Genomic DNA, 23,733 nt, shown 5'->3' on the forward strand with positions numbered 1-23,733 from the left:
TGGATTAATTATATGTGATATAATTAATTTGATGTATTAGATACATTAATTGGAGGAATTGATATAAATATGATTTATATTAGATAAAAGAGAAAAGAACTATGGTTTAAATATTACATATGATGTGACCTTAAAACTATAGGTTATAAATATAATATGATAAGTTAGTTATTATATTTATTTATAATTAAAACAATTATAAGATAATTGTTTAGTTGGTTTTTATTTTCTCCATTAACAGTGTAAGTGGGAGGTTATGTTCAGTTTTTAATAACTGAAGAATAAAATGAAAAGTGTTCTCATTTTATTGAACGATCGCTTCATTAATTGTTTCATTAATCGTTTGCACACGAGAGACTATACGACAGCCCTCACGAGGGTTTTCATTTTATTGAACGTCATTAGTTGCTTCACTAATCGTTTGCTCACGACAGCCCTCAAAAGATACTAAACGATCATGTAAACAATCTAGCGAGAGACTAAACGATCACGTAAATGATTGAGCGAGAGACTAAACAATCAAGCAAGATTTGCTAGACGATTGGCTAGATGATTCTCACAAGAGCGAAAGATTACTAAACGATCAAGTACTCTCAGTCTATGCGATAGACAAAATCTTTCTCTCACTTACTTGATCGTATAGTTCGATCGTTTTCTTCATCCTTCCCTCTACCAAATTCACACAAAGCCCACTGATAATGGGCAAAAATGCACGTTATTACAGTGCTAAGTTATTAAATATTAAAGGTTTGCGTTGATAAAATATATAAGATTGCGTCCAAAAAGCATTTAAGTTCATGACATTGCGGTCGCATGCGTTCATCGCATAAAAACAGTTAACTTTGGTATTTTTATGCAGAATATGTGTTGACGCAAGGCGGAAAGCGCGATCACAAGAAATCAATGATCGAGTGCAGCGTTACCGCAAGGCTTTGCAGTGATTTGTGCTCGCAAACATCTGCTCAAGAAGGATTGCCGCATAGAGCCGCTGCAACTTGGTGGGCGCATCTGGGTGAAAAGCATAATTAATCACGATGGAACAAAAAGCTGATGACGGTCGAATCCAAATTAAGTTGACAAGCCACTAACGATAACAAGTACACTCAGCTTCTCTGGTGACAAATATTCGGAGCATCAGTCAGAGAATTAAAGCCATCCCATCTGTGCAATCATAAGAGAGAAGCCGCCTTTCACCACAAAGCTCTATAAATACCGAAGAAAACCATCAGAAAAGGGGTTCAGCGAGTTCGAACAGTTCGGACAGTTCGGATACTTAGATAATTTTTTTCATAGTTAGAATAGCCTGGTTCTTAGATTTTCTTTTATTTTAAGGCGGAAGCGAGAGAAGTGAGATTGTGCCGATAGATCATTCCGGTGAACTTGGGAGAGTGATGCATCGAGATCGGAGAGAGGGCCAGCTTCTGCGGAAGCAGAATTATCTTTTGAACAGAATAGAGTTGACAGTGTAAATGCCTTGGGAAGTAAGGGATTGATCCCAGACTCTCTATCCTTATCTTCCATTGTCATTTTGTACTCAAACTTATCTATAGAAATAGAATTTACTTCTTTATATCTGTCCACTCTCTATTTATTATGCATGAGTAGTTAAATTTGTTGAATGGGTTGAGAAGCACTTAGCTAGCATAACTGGGGATCTTCATTCTATGTGATTATCTTGTATTATGTATGCTTCATTCGTCCATTAGAGATACTCGGGATGGTAGTCTAAGGACAAGATCTAGGCTTGGGAAGGTCAGGTTAGAATCTAGGCTCGAGAGAGTCAGGTTAGAATGCATAATCAAGAGACATGAGCTTAGGAATAAGCATTGTTTGCTATTAACGCATCCCAATGCATCCTAGAGATAGGATATGATTGTGTGCAATCACCTTGTCTTTGTGTTCGTCTTGCATCATCGCATAGGAAAAGAGTAGAGACTTAGGAATAAGCTCTATGGACATTGTTGCATTCAACACATGCGTCCTAAAACTAGGAGCACCGCATTTGCATTGGAAAATGATATGCTGTCGCATGAGTGTAACATGATTGCATAGTTTGACGCATTCCCAGGAAACGCTGTGAAAGACCTTCTCAACCCGTTCTTCCATATACTCAGTGTATCTACCACATAATCAAATTTTTCTCAAATCCGATGCATTCATTTATTTTATTACCGCAAACAACAACCCAAAACAACTATTTGATTTCTTGATTACCGCAAAGTCTTCTTGAAAATTATCACTGCTTACCGTTTTCCCTAGTCCCTAAGTTCGACCCTGGACTTACCAGGAAACTTAGTGGAGTTTATACTTGGATTCCGCTGAGAAAGCTTGTTGCTCAACACATTTCCATCACTACATCTCATTCCATAATTTCATCACATAAAATAACGCATCAAGTTTTTGGCATTGTTGCCGGGGACTTCGGCAAATTAGTGTGCTAACGATAATTTTTCTGATTTCTTTGTAACTTGCAATCTCTGGAGAATTACGACCCGGAGATTGAGAGGACGTTTTGATGATGATTAAAAGACAACCACCAACTACAAGACAGAACCCCAAGAATGGCAGAACAACCGGAAGAAAGGGCTGCAAATGCAAACAATATAATGGCCAACCCCATCTTTCTGGCGAATGACCGTAATAGACCCATTCGAGACGATGCGTCACCCAACCTTTACGATTTCTCTCCAGGAATCATAAGGCCAGCGTTAGACGGATCAAGGTTTGAAATGAAGTCGGTAATGCTACAGATGATCCAAGCTGCTGGGCAGTTTGGAAGAAGGTGTGGTGAAGACCCTCACGCCCACCTCCGGAGCTTCATAGAAATCTGCAACACTTTTATGTTCCAGAATATCTCCACCGAGGAAGTTCGACTCACTCTATTCCCATTTTCCTTATGCGATCAAGTAAGAAAATGGGTGTATTCTCTCAAACCGGGACAGATAACCTCGTGTGAACAAGTCTCAAAAAGTTTATGAAGAAGTATTTCCCACCAACCGAGAATGCCAGGAGAAGGAAATTAATAACAAATTTTGAACATGAAATTGACGAATCGCTCAGCGATGCTTGGGCGAGGTTCAAGATGCTGGTAAGAGACTGTCCACATAACGGCTTGCTAGACTGCTTGCAGATGGAGATTTTTTACTAAGGACTAAACCCTACTTCGCAAACCACTGCTAATACGGCAGCAGCTGGTGGTCTGTTTGACAAAACATACGAGGAGGCCAAAAATATACTTGATCACATTTCCAAAAATCACGAGGATTGGTGAGAAAGCGATCAAAGATTAAGGATTAAAGACAATGACGTAAACAATGGGGCCATCGCATCCCTTCAAAATCAGATGATTGCGATGATAAGTTTGATACAAGGCATCGCAATTAATAGCACGAGAGCGAAGAAAGGGCAGGTCAATGCAATTGCTTAAACGATCGCAAGTTGTGTCATCTGTGGAGACGCCCATTCAATGGAAGAATGCTCCGGAAATCCGCAGTCAATATGCTTCATAAAGAATAATCCCTATTCCAATATATACAACCCCAGGTGGAGAAACCACCCAAATTTTTCGTGGAAAAATCCACAACAAAGCTTTCAACCAGTAGCGTAAAAAGAAGGGCCACCTCGATTTTTTCCACGAACCAACGGTCCAACGTATAACCAAGCTAGCAGCTCGCAAACATCGCAATCTTCGTCCTTAGGGAAAAATTGCGGACGAGCTCAAAAATAGACCACAAGAAGCATTGTCGAGCTCAACTGAGCTCCCTCGCAACACTGGGGGTACGGGGAAGGAACAATGCTTAGTAGTCTCCTTGCTAAGCGACAAAATGACTGCAAAAGTAGAGGAGGAACCCACCACGACCAACTTGAATGCGGTAATGGTGCAATATTTTATGAAGTGGAAATATGGATGATATGCGTTGATGGAATTGCATTGTGCACTCAAGTTTCCCCAGCAGAATTCAAGTGTAAATTCCTCTTAATTTCTTGGTAAGTCTAGGATCGAACACAGGGACTTGTGAAAATAGATTGCGTTGGTAATTTTGATGAAAACTTTGTAGTAACCGGGAAAATAAGTAAAGTGTTTGGTTTGTTGATTGTGTTGATTAAGATTAAATAACAAATGCGACGGAGTTTGAAAAGAGTTCATAAACGGAAAATGCGATGAATATGCGGTGAACGGGTTGAGAAAGGCTAACACTCCCTAGAATGTGTTCATGCTTGCAATCATGCAACATGCATACAACAACTAACCATCTCTCGGTGCGAATACCATGACTTCTAAGGCTAGAACGCATGCGATATATATGTGATAAGTCTACAAGGTTTACACATAAACCTCTATTCCTATTTATGTGATGACAAAATGACATCCACACAAATATGCGACCACATAATATCATACCTATTCCTAGGGTGCATGCGATGCAGTGTTGACAAACAGAGCTTATCTCTAAGTCTCTATCTCTTGTTTACACAAGCCTAATCTTGCTCTTTTGAGTCCAGATTCTAACCTAGCTCTCTCGAGACATTAGGTTCTTTCTTTAGACTCTCTCTCAAGTAACTCTAAAGGATATTTTGCACAGCATAAAACAAGACAATCGCAAACAATGAACTTCTTAGGTCATGTTAGCTTAGTTCTTCTCAACCCATTCAACTAATTTAGCTACTCATGCGTATTAAGAGAGTGAACAGATGTAGAAATAGAACTTCCATTGAATAGATATGAAGATGAAGCACAAATAATAATGCAAGTATAATAAAGAGTCTGGTAGCAATTTCTTGCTGCTAGGCATTTACACTGTTTCTACTTGTGCTCTAAAGATATTCTTGCTCTCGCAAGAGTCTGCCCGCTCTCTGTTCTTACGCCCCAAGGTTCTCCCTCGAGTTGCCCTGAGCGATCTCTATCGCCACTACTCTTCTCTTGCTCTGCCATAAAATGGAAAGGAAAATTATGAACAGAAGCAACTGGTTGCAAAAACGGTGAACCCCTTTTCTGAAGAATGCACTTGGTATTTATATAGCATCCATGGTGAAAGGTGGCTTCTCTCTTCCGGTTATACAGATGGGACAACTTTAATTTCTTTTTGACGCGCTGAATGATTGTTACCGATAAAGCTGAATGTACTTTGTGACCGTTATCAGCTGTCAACTTAATTTGGATTCGATGGTCATCAGCTTTCTGTCCTATCGCTCTTAATTGGCCTTTCACCCAGATGTGCCCACCATGTTGCACTGATCAAGTTGCGGCGATCCTTCTTGGGCGAATGTTTGCGAGCAAAATTAATGCAAAGCCTTGTGGTGAAGTTGCGCTCGACCAATGAATTCCTATGATTGCAATATTTGCATTGCTTTAACGCATATTCTGCACAAAAATACGAAAATCAATAGTTTTAATGCATTGAACGCATGCGACCGCAATATTACGAAATTGATGCTTAATGGACGCAAAGTAATATATTTCATCAACGCAATCTAACATTGTTTAAGAACTTAGCACTATGATAACATGCATTTCTGCCCGTTATCACACTCCTAAATTTAAACAATGCTTGTCCTCAAACATAAGCTAAAGATTCGTTTAGCAAGTCCACCGCAAAGTTCTTTTCCTAGATTTCTCAAGGATACTTCATTCAAATCCTATATACCAAATTTTCTTAAGTATTATTCAAATTTCTTCTTAAAATATTTCTAAGACTTAGAGACTACAAGCTTAACTTTCAAAAGGACTTTACTAAATTTCGAAACATCGCATGATTTATTGCAAAAAGAAAATTTTCTACCAAGGTGTCAAATGATTTTATCCTTGTACAAAAATTTTCTTCATTGCCTATTTTTTTTGACCTTTCGCTGATCCAAGTGCCTTGCCTTTTTTTTGGCTTGCCCTCACGTGTGTCATGCAGACATCCAACTACGAGCAATGCACTCTTTCTCAGACTAAACTCATACCGATTTGGCAGTGGAGTCGTGGACATTGATTTATGTGTTGATCCTGGTGACTTACTTTCATTTTCGCTTGCCCCCACATGTGTCATGCAGACATCGAACTACAGGTAAGTGCCTTTCACAACCTAACTCTTATCAACATGGGTTTCTCATTGCATTGACAGTGGAGTTGTTATTCTCAATTTTTTGTTTTGAAATAGAAAAGTCAAAAAACAAATACCCCACCCCCAAATTTAAAATGCGGCAATGTCCTCATTGCCAAAAGATTGAAATAAGTGTGATGGTCATAGAATGTGTTGTAAAGAGAGTTTGAAAGAAAGCTAGAAAACCCCTAACTTCTAGAAATATTTCATGAGGTGACTATCTTAAGATTAAGTTGACTCTAATATATATGAAAGAAATAGAAGCATATTTTTCATCATTGAAATCATACTTGGAGAAGAAACAGAATGCGGTAACTCACTAAATTTATCTATGTCAAATGATTGTGGTGATTAAAGAAGATGCGGTGATAAAACTTGTGAAACTAACATGCGATGTGATAGCGCAAAATTTGAAATAAAGATAAGGAAGATTATACCCCCAAATTTTGTACTATTGCCCGCATTGTATTGATGCATCCAGCTTTGCGGCGATCTCTCTTCTTTGGGTTGCGATGATGGAATAAGATAAGTGCTTCTTCGCGTAACATCTCTGCAATCCAGCACCTCGATTGTTGCAAGATAAACAAAGAGAGGGTCAAGTTATTTTAAACAAAATAAAACTTGTTATCACTTTTTTTTTTTTTTTTGAAATAAAGATAGTGACAGTAAAATAAGGATAGATCAGGATTTGAAAAGATAGTAAAAATTCCGAGTAGTGGAGAAAAGAGTTGAAGAATTGAGGTTTCCCAAAACTTACGTCCCTGATAAGTTGCGATCATTTGATTATGCAGGGACCACTTATTTCCGGCTGGTTTGTTCACATCCATGGTGACTTTTCTCTCTTTTCTTTACTGCCTTAATCCCGAGTTTTTCCCCATGAATGCTCATTACAATTTTCCCCTTGCACACATCAATTTGAGTGCGACTGGTTGAAAGGAATGGTCGTCCAAATATGATGGGCGCATCTTCGTCCGTTTTATAATCCAAAATGAGGAAGTCTACCAGTAGGATGAATTTATCGATTGAGATTGTGGCATTTTTCAACTCTCCTTTAGAATGTATTCAAGATCTGCCCGCGAGTAGGAGAGTTTCCTTTGTGGGCGTAAGTGTGCGGACATTCAATTGTTTGAAGATTGATAGCGACATTATGTTTATACTTGCCCCAAGATCGCATAGTGGTTGGCCACTGAAGGTCCCTCCGATAGAGCATGAGATCGTGAAGATTCCTAGATTCCCCATTTTAGGTGGGATCATAGCATTTTGTGCTGCAGCCACTATTGCGATATTTTTTTCCTCAATTTGTTCCTCTTTTAATCTTTGCAGAGTCACTGGTGGTTGGACTTCTTCTGTCTTAAGATCTAGAGGCTTAAGAGTGGACGCAACTTCAGGGTCTATTTTCTCGGGCTTCTCCAAACTATAGGTCAGCGGGTCTTCGATTATCACTGCGATCAAGTTGGTTGCAACGCGCTTCTCCCCTACTTCCGCAATCATGTTGTCACTTAGCAAGGGACTGCTAAGCATTGTTCCTTCCCATTACCCCCAGCATTGTGAGGGGGCTCAGTTGAGCTCGGCAACGCTTCTTGTGGTCTATTTTTCAACTCACTTGCAATTTGGCCCATTTGTAATTCAAGGTTGCGGATGGACGTGGCCTGACTTTGAAGCACCGTTTCGTTTTTCTCTATATATTGCTTCAATAGGATCTCCAAAAAAGAGGATTGTGGTGGTTGTTGTGAGCTGCTTACTTGATTGCTCGGTTGATCGTTGTTGTGTTGAAAGAATCCTGGTGGCCCTTCTTTTTGCGCCACAAGTTGAAAATTTTACTTGATTCCAAGAAAATATTGGGTGGTTTTGCCACCCGAGGTTATATGTATTGGAATAGAGGTTATCTCTCATGAAGCATACCGACTGTGGGTTTGTTGGGCATTCTTCCATCGGGTGAGCATCATCGCATATGACACAACTTGCGGCTATTTGAGTGATTGCGTTGACCTGCCCTTTTTTTACTCCCATATTATTAATTGTGATGCCTTGTATAAAACTCATCATCGCAGTCATTTGATTTTGCAGGGATGTGATGGCCCCATTATTTGCGTCATTTTCTTTGATTCTTAATCTCAATTTCCCTCCAATCCTCATGATTTTTGGAAATGTGATCAAGTATACTCTTAGACTCCATATATGTTTGGTCGAGCAGACCACCAGCGGCTGTCGTATTGGCAGCGGTCTGCGAAGAGGGGTTCAATCCTTGGTAGAAAATCTCCATTTGCAGGTAGTTTGGTAGCCATTGTATGGGCAGTCTCTTACCAGCCGCTTAAACTTCGCTTAAGCATTGCTGAGCAATTCGTCATCTTCTTGTTCAAAATTTGTTATTAATTTCCTTCTCCTAGCGTTCTCAGTTGGTGGGAAATACTTCTTTATAAACTTTTCCACCACCTGCTCCCACGAAGTTATCTCTCCTAGTTCTAGAGAATATGCCCAATTCCTCACCTGATCACACAAAGAAAAGGGAAACAGAGTTAGTCGAACTTCCTCGGTTGAGATATTCGGGAACACAAAAGTGTTGCAGATTTCTATGAAGCTCCGGAGGTGGGCGTGCGAGTCTTTGCCACGCCTTCCTCCAAAATGGCCAACAACTTGGATCATCTGCAGCATCACCGGTTTCATCTCGAATATCCTTCCGTCGAGGGCAGGCCTCATGATTCCTGGAGAGAAAACATAGAGGTTTGGCAATCATAGTCCCTAATGGGCCTATTGTGATCGTTTGCCAACAGAATCGGATTCGCCATGAAATTGTTATCATTTGGTGCTCCACCTCCAGGCTGCTCCACCATCTCTTTTTTGTTGGATTGTGGTTGCTGTTGGCGATCTCTCAATCTTTGTCTAAAAGTCCTCTCAATCTTCGGGTCGTAATTCACCAGAGATTGAGAGTTCTACAAAGAAATAAAAAAAATTACCGTTAACAAACTATTTTGCCGCCGAAGTCCCCGGTAACGGCGCCAAAAACTTGGTGCAGTATTTTATGAAGTGTAAATATGGATGATATGCGTTGATGGAATTGCATTGTGCAATCAAGTTTCCCCAACGGAATTCAAGTGTAAATTCCTTGAGTTTCCTGGTAAGTCCAGGGTCGAATACAGGGACTTGTGAAAATAGATTGCGTTTGTAATTTTGATGAAAACTTTGCGGTAACCGGGAAAATAAGTAAAGTGTTTGGTTTGTTGATTGCATTGATTAAGATTAAATAACAAATACGGCAGAGTTTGAAACGAGTTGGTAAACAAGAAATGCGATGAATATGTGGTGAATGGGTTGAGAAAGGTCTCGGTGCGAATACCATAGCTTCTAAGGCTAGAACGCATATGATTTATATGCGATAAGTCTACAGGGTTTACACATAAACCTCTATTTCTATTTATGCGATGACAAAATGACATCCACACAAATATGTGACCACATAATATCATACCTATTCCTAGAGTGCATGCGATGCAGTGTTGACAAACAGAGCTTATCTCTAAGTCCCTATCTCTTGTTTACGCAAGCCTAATCTTGCTCTTTCGAGTCCAGATTCTAACCTAGCTCTCTCGAGACATTAGGTTCTTTCTTTAGACTCTCTCTCGAGTCACTCTAAAGAGTATTTTGCACAACATAAAACAAGACAATCGCAAGTAATGAACTTCTTAGGTCATGTTAACTTAGTTCTTCTCAACCCATTCAACTAGTTTAGTTACTCGTGCGTACTAAGAGAGTGAGCAGATGTAGAAATAGAACTTCCATTGAATAAATATGAAGATGAAGTACAAATAACAATGCAAATATAATAAAGAGCATGGTAGCAATTTCTTGCTGCCAGACGTTTACACTATTTCTACTCGTGCTTTAAAGATATTCTCGCTCTCACGAGAGTCGGCCCGCTCTCCGTTCTTACACCCCAAGGTTCTCTCTCAAGTTGCCCTGAGCGATCTCCGGCACCACCATTCTTCTCTTGTTCCGCCTTAAAATGGAAAGGAAAATTATGAACAGAAGCAACTAATTGTAAAAACGGTGAACCCCTTTTCTGAAGAATGCACTTGGTATTTATAGAGCATCCATGGTGAAAGGCGGCTTCTCTCTCCCGGTTGTACAGATGAGACAGCTTTAATTCCTGATTGTTACCGATAAAGCTAAATGTACTTTATGATCGTTATTGGCTGTCAACTTAATTTAGATTCGACTGTCTTCAGCTTTCTGTCCCATCCCTCTTAATTGGTGTTTAACCCAGATGCGCCCACCATGTTATGCTGACTAAGATGCAGTGATCCTTCTCAGGTGAATGTTTGTGAGCACGATCAACACAAAGCCTTGTGGTGAAGTTGCGCTCGACCAATGAATTCCTATGATAACAATCTTTGCATTGCGTTAACACATATTCTGCACAAAAATACAAAAATCAATAGTTCTAATGCGCTGAACACATGCGACCGCAATATTACGAAATTGATGCTTAATAGACGCAAAGTAATATATTTCATCAATGCAATCCAACATTGTTTAAGAACTTAGCACTATGATAATGTGCATTTCTGCCCATTATCAGGTAACAACCGAGGACCTATTGAATTACAATTCAGAAGAGCCCGAGAAGATGAACCCTGAAGTTGCATCCACCCTCAAGTCTCTAGATCATAAGATAGAAGAAGTCTAACCACCAGCATTCTCGCAAGCATCGAAAGAGAAACAAAATGACGAAGACAAGATTGCGACAGTGGCAATAACGCAAAATACTATGATCCCACAAAAAATGTGCGACCCAGGAATTTTCACAATCCCATGCTCCATTGGAGGGGTCTGTAGTGGCCAAGCACTATGCGATTTTTGGGCGAGTATAAACGTAATGCCGCTATCAATCTTCAAACGATTGAGTATTGGCATACTCACGCCCACGACAGAGACTCTTCTACTTGCGGACAGATCCTGAATACATCCTGAAGGAGAGCTGAAAAATGCCGCAATCTCAATTGATAAATTCATCTTGCCGGTTGACTTCCTTATATTGGATTATAAAGCGAACGAAGATGCGCCCATCATATTGGGACGACCATTCCTTTCGGCTGGTCGCGCTTAAATTAATGTGCACAAGGGGGAGATTGTGATGAACATTAACGGGGAAAAGCTCCAGATTAAGGCAGTCAAGATTCCAGAGGACAAAGAAAATAAGAAAAAGCCGCCGTGGACGTGAAAAGCCCGACTTGGAATAAGCAGTCCCTGAGTTACTATATAACTCAACGTCATCAGGGACGCAAACCGTTTAAATATCCTTTTTCTACATCAATACTTCATGAACTTTCACCATCTTATCATTATCTATTATCGCATGTCTATGTCTGTGTTCTTTAAAAAAAAAAAACAATCATGGTAAACGATTGTGGTGAGCGATTTTGTTAACTTTATTTTTTTAATATTTGACCCTCTCAATATTTTTCTTGCAATGATCAAGGTGAACGATTGTAGAGGTGCTACACGAAGAATGTGCAACTACATTATTCCGTCACTGCAATCTAAATGAGGTAGATCGTCGTAAAGTAGGATACGTCAACAAACAATGCAGGCGACATCGCAAATTTGGGGGTTGTATTCTTCCTTGACTTTATTCCAAATTCTGCACTATCGCATCGCATTTTAATTTTGAAAGTTCTATCACCGCATCCTCTTTGATTATCGCAATCATTTAACATTGATAAATTTAGTAAGTCGCCGCATGCTTTCTCTTTGCCAATTATGATTTCAATGATGAAACACATACTTCTATTTTTTCGTATATACTTAGTCAACTTAATTTTAGGACAATCACCTCATGAAATATTTCTAGAAGTTAGTGGTCTGATAGCTTTCCTTCAGACTGACTCTTTACGTAGCTTCCTAAGAACATCGTATGACTTCTTTCACTCTATTGGCAATGAGGACATTGCCGCATTTTAAATTTGGGGGTGAGGTATTTATTTTCAATCTTGCTATTTTTCAGCTTTATATAAAAAAAAAGAGGAAAAATTTTGAGAATAACAACTCCACTGTCAACGTAATGGGAAACCCATGTTGATAAGAGTTAAGTTATGAAGGGCACTTACCCGTAGTTGGATGTCCACATGACACACGTGGGGGCAAGCCAAAACGAAAGTAAGTCGCCAGAATCAGCGCATAAATAAATGACCGCAACTCCGCTGCCAAGTAGGTAGAGTCTAGTCTGAGAAAGAGCGCATTGCTTGTAGTTGAATGTCCGCATGACACACGTGGGGGCAAGCCAAAACGAAGGCGAGGCACTTGGATCAGCGCAAGGTCAGAAAAAAAATAACAATGTCAGAAATATGCAAGGATAAAAAAAAAATTAGTTAACACCCCAGAAAATAAAAGTCTTTTTGAAATAAATTATGCGATGTCTTGGAATGTATTAAAGTCCTTTTGAAGGTTAAACTTGCGGTCCAGCCTTCAAAGCAGTTCCTCATATTAGAACTCGCTGGACTGTCATCGGCTAAGCTATAGGAAGAGAGGCAGCTGACTTCTTGAGTGAGACTAATGGCTTTGTTTCTGAAGTAAGCATCACCAACTAAATTCTTTGCTTTTTGATTCGCACATCCCTAGATCTTAGAAATATTTTAAGAGGTGACTCGAATAAGAATTAAGGAAATTTTGGTGTATAGGATTTGAATGAAATATCATTGAGAAATCTAGGAAAAGAGATTGCGGTCGACTTTCTAAAGGAAATCTTTAGCCTATGCTTGAGGATAAGCATTGTTTAAATTTAGGGGTGTGATAACGGGTAGAAATGCAAGTTATTAAAAAATGAAGGTTTGCATTGATAAAATATATAAGATTGCGATCAAAAAGCATTTAAGTTCATGACATTGCGGTCGCATGCATTCATGGCATAAAAACAGTTAACTTTAGTATTTTTATGCATAATATGCGTTAACGAAAGGCGGAAAGTGCAATCACAAGAAATCAACAGTCGAGCGCAGTGTTACCGCAAGGATTTGCGGTGATTTGTGCTTGCAAACATCTGCTTAAGAAGGATTGTTGCATAGAGCCGCCGCAACTTGGTGGGCGCATCTGAGTGAAAAGTATAGTTAATCACGATGGGACAGAAAGCTGATGACGGTCAAATCCGAATTAAGTTGACAAGCCGCTAACGATAACAAGTACACTCAGCTTTTTTTTGACAAATATTCGACGCATCAATCAGAGAATTAAAGCTATCCCATCTGTGCAATCATAAGAGAGAAGCTGCCTTTCACTCTGAAGCTCTATAAATACCGTAGGTAACCTTCAGAAAAGGGGTTCAGCGAGTTCGGACAATTCGGATAGTTCGGATACTTAGATAATTTTCTCCATAGTTAGAATAGCCTAGTTCTTATATTTTCTATAATTTTAAGGCAGAAGCGAGAGAAGCGAGATTGTGCCGATAAGTCGTTCCGGTGAACTTGGGAGAGTGCCGAAAGCGTCGAGATCGGAGAGAGGGCCAGCTCCTGCGGAAGCAGGATTATCTTTTGAATAGAATAGAGTTGACAGTGTAAAGGCCTTGGGAAGCAAGGGATTGCTACCAGGCTCTCTATCCTTATCTTCCATTGTCATTTTGTACTCAAACTTATCTATAGAAATAGAATTTACTTCTTTATATCTATTCACTCTCTGTTTACTACGCATGAATAGCTAAATTTGTTGAATAGGTTGAGAAGCACTTAGCTAGCATAACTGGGGATCTTCATTCTATGCGATTATCTTGTATTATGTATGCTTCATTCGTCCATTAGAGATACCCGGGAGGGTAGTCTAAGGACAGGATCTCGGTTTGGGAAAGGAGAGTCAGGTTAGAATGCATAATCAAGAGATAGAAGCTTAGGAATAAGCACTATTTGCTATTAACGCATCACAATGCATCCTAGATATAGGATATGATTGATTGGAGTCACCTTGTCTTTGTGTGCACCTTGCATCATCGCATAGGAAAAGAGTAGAGATTTAGGAATAAGCTCCATGGACATTGTTGCATTCAACACATGTGTCCTAGAACTAGGAGCACCGCATTGATCTGCTATTGCATGAGTGTAGCAAGATCGCATAGTTTAACGCATTCTCGGGGAACGCTAGCGAAAGACCTTCTCAATCCGTTCCTCCGCATAGTCAGTGTATCTACCGCATAATCGAAATTTTCTCAAATCCGCTGCATTCATTTATTTTATTATTGTAAACAACAACCCAAAACAACTATTTAATTTCTTGGTTACCCCAAAGTCTTCTTGAAAATTACCACCACATACCGTTTTTCCTAGTCCTTGAGTTCGACCCTGGACTTACCAGGAAACTCAGTGGAGTTTATACTTGGATTCCGCTGAGAAAGCTTGTTGCTCAACGCATTTCCATCACCGCATCTCATTCCATAATTTCATCACATAAAATAACGCATCACCCACACCTCCTAGGTTCTCACTCTGAGAATACCAAGGTTGTAGAGTTTTAGTGTTGAGCGGTTGTTGTTCGTAGATCAGACAGTTCATGACTGCTAGGCGATTGGCTGTTCGATTGCTTACGAGAGCGAGAGATTTCCAGAAGAACAGTTCTTCAAAGGTATGTCTCTCAATTCCTTTTGTATTTGATTAAGAAAGCATGTTGTAATTTCGTTTAAGATGCATAACTGTTCTTGTATGTTTGTGAATGCATTTATTCTTTCACAATGGGCTTGGAACGATCTTGCTTCCGCTCACTGGTTCTCTTGAATAAGAGTTCATTCATATCTATCTTAGGCACTTTAGGCAAAGATAGAACACTAGACAAAGATATTGCTTTATCTCTGTTTATCTACGATAGATAGAGATAGAATACTATCAATGTCTATCTAAGATAAAGAGTGGTAGATTTCAATGAACTGGATTTTAAAGGATGGGTGACTTAAATGAATTATAGAGTTCTATCATTTAAGGATTTGACTTAAAGAGGGAGGACATAGTTGCAATGAATGTGTGATGTACAATTAGGAAAACAATCATGGTCTGTATATTTATAGATAGACAATGTTACAACTATCTACTGACAGATCAAAATAGATGTCATTATTTATTTACGCAGAGATAGATGCAGATAGTTGTCTATCTGTGTCTATCTACTGATTTATTTTTTTACTAAAGTTCACCTACCTGATATCAGTAGATAGTTTTTATGCTTCTTTTAATTCCATTGAAAAGTGAAGGCATTATTAAAAATATTTACAACTCAAGAGCAGAATAAAATGAAAAATATCATTCATAAACTCTAATGTCAATCCACATGTCTATACATGTATAGTACCTAGTTGAGGGACTTTATAAACCTACAAATCATGAGCTCCAACGATTTGAGATTAATTGGCTAAAACTCTTTAGTCTGAATTAATCAATATTCGTTAACTACTGCGTTACACCACTATAGCTTGATAGTTGCATTCTTCTCACTGTAGATATATTTTTGTCCACTTGATTTAACCATAATCAGTAAGTCGGCCCTTCACAGGTCATTCGTAATAATGGCTGGGTCAATATGCTGCTTTACCACCAAAATTACGTCTTGCTTTTTAAATTCCACTGATCCTCTAATAAAAAATTGGTTTATGGTCCGATCAGACTCTCTCTCGGGCCAATGAGAGGGTGGGGTCCCTTGTTCAAGACCTGGATTCAACACTTAAGAGAACAACCTTCCTTCTATCCCTAAATCGGGTAGGCGTGAATTCCATCTTGCGTCCTATGTCCCGAGCTATCTACCCAATCTTACCCCTGAAATGGGAGGCTTATTGAGTTGGCGTTGTTGAGCCAACCCTCACCTATGAAAATCTAAGGATAATCTCGAATAAACAGGAGTTCATAGTTATCTTAGGATTAAGATCGAGTTACCCAGATCATCTATGCGAAATAGTCAATCTTAAACAGTAAACAAAGTCATAAAGTAAGAGTGACTTATTTCTTGGTCCAATCTTACGTAAACTCATTGTGTAGGACGCCCCCACTCCTCATGTGAATACATGAACAATCAGGATCACTTCGTTTGTAGCACCTTACAACAAATTGTAACAACTACAGAGTAGGTTGCATCCGATAGTGTTATCAGAATAAGGCATCCAACTTTATTCGTATACTACAGACCATTTTGGCTATGTACTCAAACTTGATCCATCTTTATGTTTCCACATAAAATTCAAGTATTCATATAATAGCCATGGATCTTAGTATTGGATTTAGTCTTTACAAGTGAAATTTACAAATTTAATAACAACTTTCTTGAATAAATGTTGAATGACATCTTTATTGATAATAGAAAATGTTTAACTTTACAAACTGTAAGTTTTAGGACATACAACCCAACAAACTCCCACTTGGACTAAAACTCCAGTGGATATATATACAAATATATACAATGTTGAGTTCAATGAGAGAAAACATACAATAGAATAAATACAATAAACTAGGGTATCAGATACCCATTATTTCTCCCACTTTCCCTAGTTCTAAGTATCTCATGGTCCTAGTCCCACTAGGCAACCTTCGAACACTTTAGTCGAAAAAGTCTTGGTAAATGGATCAGCCAAGTTGTTTGTTGAGACTATTTACGTGACGAATACATCTTCTTTGTGTACAATCTCCTTGATGAGATGGTACTTTCGCTCGATGTGTTTTCCACGTTTATGGCTTCTAAGTTCCTTTGAATTTGCAACTGCTCCACTGTTATCACAATATAGGGTGACTGGCAGGTGTATATTTGGAACTACTTCCAAATCAGTTAGGAACTTTCTGAGTCATACTACTTCTTTTGTTGCTTCACTTGCAGCTACATACTTAGCTTTCATTGTGGAGTCAACAATACAACTTTGCTTGATACTCCTCTATACTACTGCTCCTCCATTTAGAGTGAAATCAACCTCGAAGTTTATTTCCTTGAATCAATATCGGTATGGAAGTCAGAATCAGTGTGTCCAGTAAGGATCGGATCCTTAGTCTAATACACGAGCATGTAGTCCCTCGTTCTCTGAAGATACTTGAAGATGTTTTTAACTGTAGTCCAATGATCATATCCTAGATTGGGTTGAAATCTGCTGACAATTCCAACTGCATAGTATATGTCGGGAAGAGTACACAACATTGCATACATTAAGCTCCCTACTGCTGATGCATATGGATTTTGTTTCAAAGCCTCAAACTCTTGAGGTGTCTTAGGACATTGTTTATTAGATAGATGAATTCCATGTCTGAAATGTAACATACCTTTCGAATTTTGCATTTTATATCTGGACAATATCTTGTCTATATAAGACCTGAGATAATGCTAAAGTTTTGTTCTTGTTCTGAACTATTTGGATCCAAAGAATATACTGAGCTTGTCCCAAATCTTTTATTTGGAATTATGCAGCAAGCTATCTCTTGATGTCAACCAGAAATTCTATTTCATCTCCTATGATTGGAATATCATCAACATATAGAACCCGAAAAGCGACAGTACTATTAATGATTTTCTTGTAAACACAAGGTTTGTCAACATTTTGTTCAAAGCCATAAGATTTTCTTGTAAACACAATAATTTTCTCATATTCAAGGATCGAGATGCTTGTTTCAACCCATAAATGGATCGATTAAGCTTGCAAACTTTTTGCTCTTGACCCCATTCTATAGACCCTCCTGGTTGAGACATATAGATACTCTCCTCAAGATAACCATTTAGAAAGGTTGTCTTGACATCCATTTTTCGGATTTCATAATCATAAATGGTAGCTATGGACAAAAGTATTCTAATAGTCTTTATCATGGCAACTGGAGAGAAGGTTTCTTCATAGTCTACCCCCTCTCTTTGGGAAAACCCTTTTGCCACAAACCTAGCTTTGTAGGTCTGTACCTTACCAACTTGGTCTTGTTTTCTCTTGTGGATATATTTACAACCGATGGGTTTTACAACTTCTGGTTGATCTATAGAATCCCAGACTACAGACTGAATTGAAGTACATTGATTCCATTTTAAGGTCCATGGCTTTAATCTACTGGTCCTTATACTCATTTTCCATTGCTTGTTTGAAAGTTAATGGATCCTCTAAGCCATCATCTGGTATGATGACTTGAGTTTCAGTTAAACCCATATACCGGTCAGGCTGTTGCATAACCCTCCCACTATATTGAGGCATTCTCAACTCTTGAAAAGCATGTAAAGTACCAGTTTCATCAACAACTCTCGTTGATGGACCTGCTCGATCAACAACTCTTATTGATGCATTTGTCGTTTGTCTGGTCATTTCATCTATTACTAGCCTACCATGAGGTTGATTATTTTTAATGTGGTCTTCCTCTAGGAAAGTTCCATTTGTCGATACAAATATCTTATCTTCCTGAGCATCATAAAAGAAACCACCTTTTGTCTCTTTAGGGTAATCTACAAATAAGCATACCTTTGAACGACATGCCAACTTTTTAGGATTTTGCACCAACAAATGTGGTGGACATCTTGAGATCCTAAAGTGATGTAACTACCTTTACGTCCTCTTCATATCTCGTAAGATGTTTCAAAAACACTTTTTGAGGGAACCATGTTCAATATATACACCGTAGTCTCAACTGCATGTCCCTAAAAAGAACTTGGCAACTAGGCATAACTCATCATAGAACAAACCATGTCTAACAAGGTCCTGTTTCTCTTTTCTGCCACCATTTTGTCGAGGTGTGCCAGGAGCTGAGGGTTGGACTGAATTCCATGTTCTATCAAATAGTCCTGGAATTTTAAGTCCATATACTCATCTCTTCAATCTGATTGAAGTGTTTTAAGTCTTTTACCTAATTGGTTCTCAACCTCAGCCTTATATTCCTTGAACTTTTCAAGTGTTTTAGACTTATGATGCATTAACTCCAAGTCTTGTACGAGCCTTATGAATTATTTCTCTAGGAATGGATTGATCAGTAGACATGAACATAAAATCATTTATCAAGAAATTTCTAATTACTGATGAAGAAGCTTGCCTATGACAACTGCAAGTTGTGTTTAGTGGACAATCATGCTTCGAAATGTACTTCCTAAGCTTCCACAACTTGTTGTTCTTATACCGAGATGCCTTAACATACCATTTGCAGTCTTCTTGCAAACATTTAAACTCAACAAATTTTGAATTTGATCTTGTAATCCTAAATTGAAAATTATTCTTCACTATATTTATATAAAAACACTTTGAAAGTACTTCATTACTTTCAAATACATTTTTTACCTTCAAATTATCATAAAAAAATTATCTTATAACTTTATCATTTGAAGAAGAAGAAGAACCTAAATATAACATTCTATCACCATCGCCACCTACACTACTAATAGCTGTAGAAGACCCTTCCAAAAAACAAAGACTTACATGAGCAACTAAGGGATGTCTACTGATTACATCTTTAGCCAATGTCAGATACCAAAAAACATCTTTATCCTTTTTTATTGGAAGCACAATTTGAATACTATTTTACCAAAATTCAATAAAACTGACAAATCTACCAACCGATTCAATTGAATCTTTACATATATTAAACTAACCAAACCATTAAATTCTATATAGTCATCTGACAAAATTCCACCAACCTCATAATTCTCATAGAAGTGATAATCATTCCAGGGTCCTTCATAGGAAAAAAAAAAAAAAAAAAAAAAAAAACAACTATAGGAATAGTCATGGTATTCTACAAAATGAAAAATAGGTTATATGAGAAATTCATAATGAAACTCTATCACTAAGATTTTGTAAAAAACTCATAATTAAAATATCCAATAGTGATAGATAGAAATAGAGTTATATCTTTGCCTATAAGTGATAGACAAAAATAAAACTCTATCAGTGTCTATAAGATAGATAGTGAAAGAGTTCTATCTCTGTCTATCATTGTAGACAAATATTGATTGACAAGGATAGACTTCTATATCTGTCTATCATCAATACATCCAACCACAATGAATCAACCACAATGAATAGTTCTATCTCACTGATACAATACAATACAAAGTAGTGAGTTATCTTTGTCTATCAGATATGCGTCTATCTTTGTCTATCAGGGATAGACAAAGATAGGCATCTATCTCCGTCTATCTGTCATAGACAATGATAAAAATCTATCTCTGTCTATCTGTGATAGACAATGATAAAAATCTATATTTGTCTATCAGTGATAGATAAAGATAGACTTCTATATCTGTCTATCCTTGTGTCTCTTTGGTAGAACTTTGAATTCATCATCTAAATATTTAATAAAGATTTGGAGTTAATTTTGAGTTGAATCAAGCCAAAAAAAAAGAAATTGCAAATTATTGTTTGTTTGTTTGTGCTTTTTACAAGTTTTTATAAACATGTCATATGCCTATTAATTAAAATTTTATTTACTCGTAGGATTCTGGTGTTGATTAGAACAAGGAGTTCATGTAAGCTACGTAGATAGCATATCTTCTTTCAGATGAATAAGATGTTGATCATATTCAAAATTTTAAGAATTTGATGTTTCAACCATATAAGCTATTATAAGTTGATTGATGATCAATCAAAGATAGATTTCTATCTTTGTCTTTCCCTGATAGACAAATAATAATACAATACATCATCAATCATTTATGCACTTTTAGTAATAAGATGTTTATTGTGTTCAAAATTTTAAGAATTTGATGTTCCAACCATATAAGCTATTATAAATCGAGTGAAGATCAATCAAAGATAGAGTTCTATTATTGTCTATCCCTAATAGACAAAGATGGGCATCTATATTTGTCTATCTGAGGTAGATAGAGATAGAGCATTATCTCTGTCTCTATCATTTTCTTTTGATCCAATCCTCCCTAAGATGATCAACACGTATTAATTTCGAATTTTTGACTAACTGACTTCCAAAATAACTTCGCAGTTTTGTATGCAACAACTTATTAGAATTGTGGAGCAAAAGTTCAATAACTTGGTTGATGAATTGGGGCATACAAGAACAATTATTGTCCTCTGAGTTTTTATCTTTTTAATATTTTTGGTAGAATAAAGCATTAGAGTGAAGATAATACTATAAAATTCGAAGAAGAAGAACTGTTCTTCACTCGGCAACACAATGTGAGACATTACAAGGCAACGAAGAAGGAGAAGAAGATTGTACCTGTGTGATCGATGGAATCGACGAAGAAGAATGAAAACCTCTGAGCTTTGTTGTGACGAATGAAATCGATCAATGAAGAAGAAGAAAATAAATTGACGAAATGTTTTTGGAATTGAATGAAAATGAAGCTTAGAAGAAGAAGATTAAGAAGAAGAAAAAGAAAAAAAACACAAAATCGCTGTAGAAAATCACGAGGGTAGTTTGGGAATTTTCAAAAAAAATTCCGTTCATATTATTTTTTGCTATAGTATGTAAATAGTTTGTATTTTTTTTTTCCCATTTTTGACATTTTCCATTAAGTTTAAGATTAAAAAAATTGAATTGGCTATTTTTCTCTTAAAAAAAAAAGGAGAAAACTTACTTGCCAATTTCCAATAAGATCCTTACTCGAAATTGTCTAGTAAGTTTTTTTCCCCTTTAAAATTAGATTTTTAAGAAAACTTAAACTAACTTAATTTTCAGATTAATAAAATGGAATTGGCTAAAAAAACTTACTTGAAAATTTCTAGTACGGTTTTTTTAATTAGATTTTTTTATAGTAATTAAACTAACTTAAGTCTAGTACTAAAATAAATAAATAAATAAGTTAACTTGAGTTTAAGTTAATAAAAATAATAAAAAGAAGAGCTTACCGGGAACTAATCTTATAGGGAAATTTTCACAAGGATCTTACAGAGAAATTTTTGTAAAGATCTAACTCTACAATTAAAATTTGAAAAATTAAGAAAAATGTTAGAAAAAGTAGTTTTTAAAAAAGGATTAATTTTGAAAGATAATTATTTTAGGTTAAAAATAGCAATTTTCCTATTACTTTTTAGTCTCCATCATTATTGGATTTTCTTTTCTAAGATCAAAAGGTTCAAATTAAATTTGGGTTTTACCTGCTTCTATCTCTTTTTAAACTCTTCATCTTCCCCAAAAATGTTAAAATAGTTTTTCAATAATTTGCAATTCTCTAAAAAAATACAAAGCCTCCATCTGCTACAATTTGGGTTTTACCTGCTTCTATCTCCTAAGTGAGTTGTGAACCCTTGTTTATGACAGTAGTCCTTTGATCCGTATGCGAGAGAGTGGTCATGATAGCTGACTCAATAAGCCTACCATTTTAGGGATTTGTCTTATTAGGGAGCTCAGAACACAGCTACACAAGATGGAATTCACTTCTTCCCATTCCTTAGAAAAGTAGATAAATTTCTCTCTTAATAGCTAGTTTCGGGTCTTGAACAATGAGGCCTCAACCTCTCACTAACCCGAGAGGTGTCAGTTTATAGCTGGACTATAAAATTCTTGTTCATTAGAGGAATCAGTGATACTTAAGGAGTTAGAAGTAACTGTAGGGGTAAAAGAATATTTTAACCCAACTATAGTAATGAGCATTTCTGAAGGGTCATCACTATGGCAATTGGTTATATCCATGGACATAGAAATATATTTATAGTGCGAAAAGTGCAACTATTGATCTTTAAGTGGAGTGATTGATAGTTAATGAATACTGACTAATTGGATTAAAGCAGTTTAATCAATTAATCTCATATCACTGGAGCTTCTAATCTTAGGTCCATAAGGTCCCCTTGTTAGCTCACTAAAGGATAATAATGAGGAATGATTTAAATTGTTCAAATCAAATCAGGAAATTTTATATTAATGAGATTAATATATAATGGTTAATTATAAATATGATCTATAATCCAAATTATGTAAGAGAGATATTTCTGAATAACATTCAAATATTAGATTTATTAGATTTATATAAATTGGATTCATAAATAGATGTATACATATAAATATGTGATATTTATATATTAATTAATTCCATAATAAATATGATTTAATATAGTTATTTAATTGATTAATTAATGATTAATTAATTGATTAAGAAATAGTGGAGATTGAAGGTTAGTATAAATATATGATATTTATGATAATTAATTAAATGTATATTAAATGAGATTTAATATATGGTTATTTAATTAACGTGTCAATTAATTAATTAAGGGTTATTTAATTATTTAGCTCTAAGGGTATAAAGGGAAATACTTGGCGAAGGGGTTAACCCTTCTCCATATAAATATATCCTTATAACCCTTTTAGTGGAGAGGTTTTTCGTTACACAAAAAACCTAGTCTCCAAGCCTCCACTTTCTCTCTAACTTCTCTCTAAAAATTCTCTACACTTTTCCCCCTCAAAGCACTATTCCAAGTTCTTTTGGAATCCTAGAGAATAGCAAGGTAACTTTGTTGGTGGTGTCCTTCATTGATGAAGTTTAAGATCGTTGATAATAGGGGAAGAGGAAAGCTAGAAGAATCAACAAAGGTGAGTTTTGATTTCTTCTTTTCTTTCTATTTTCTAGCATGCTTATATATATATATATATATTTGAATGTTTATCCTGCTTGTTTATCCTACAAAAGCATGTTTTATTTTACTGTTTTTGTTTCCATAAAAATCGAATGTCTAAATGCAAGATGTTCACACGCTTCTATAGGAATTCGATTCCTTCAATGGGTATCAGAGCCA

This window comes from Benincasa hispida, chromosome 7, assembly GCF_027475165.1.
Source record: "Benincasa hispida cultivar pf3 chromosome 7, pf3_genome.v1.1, whole genome shotgun sequence".
NCBI lineage: Eukaryota > Viridiplantae > Streptophyta > Magnoliopsida > Cucurbitales > Cucurbitaceae > Benincasa > Benincasa hispida.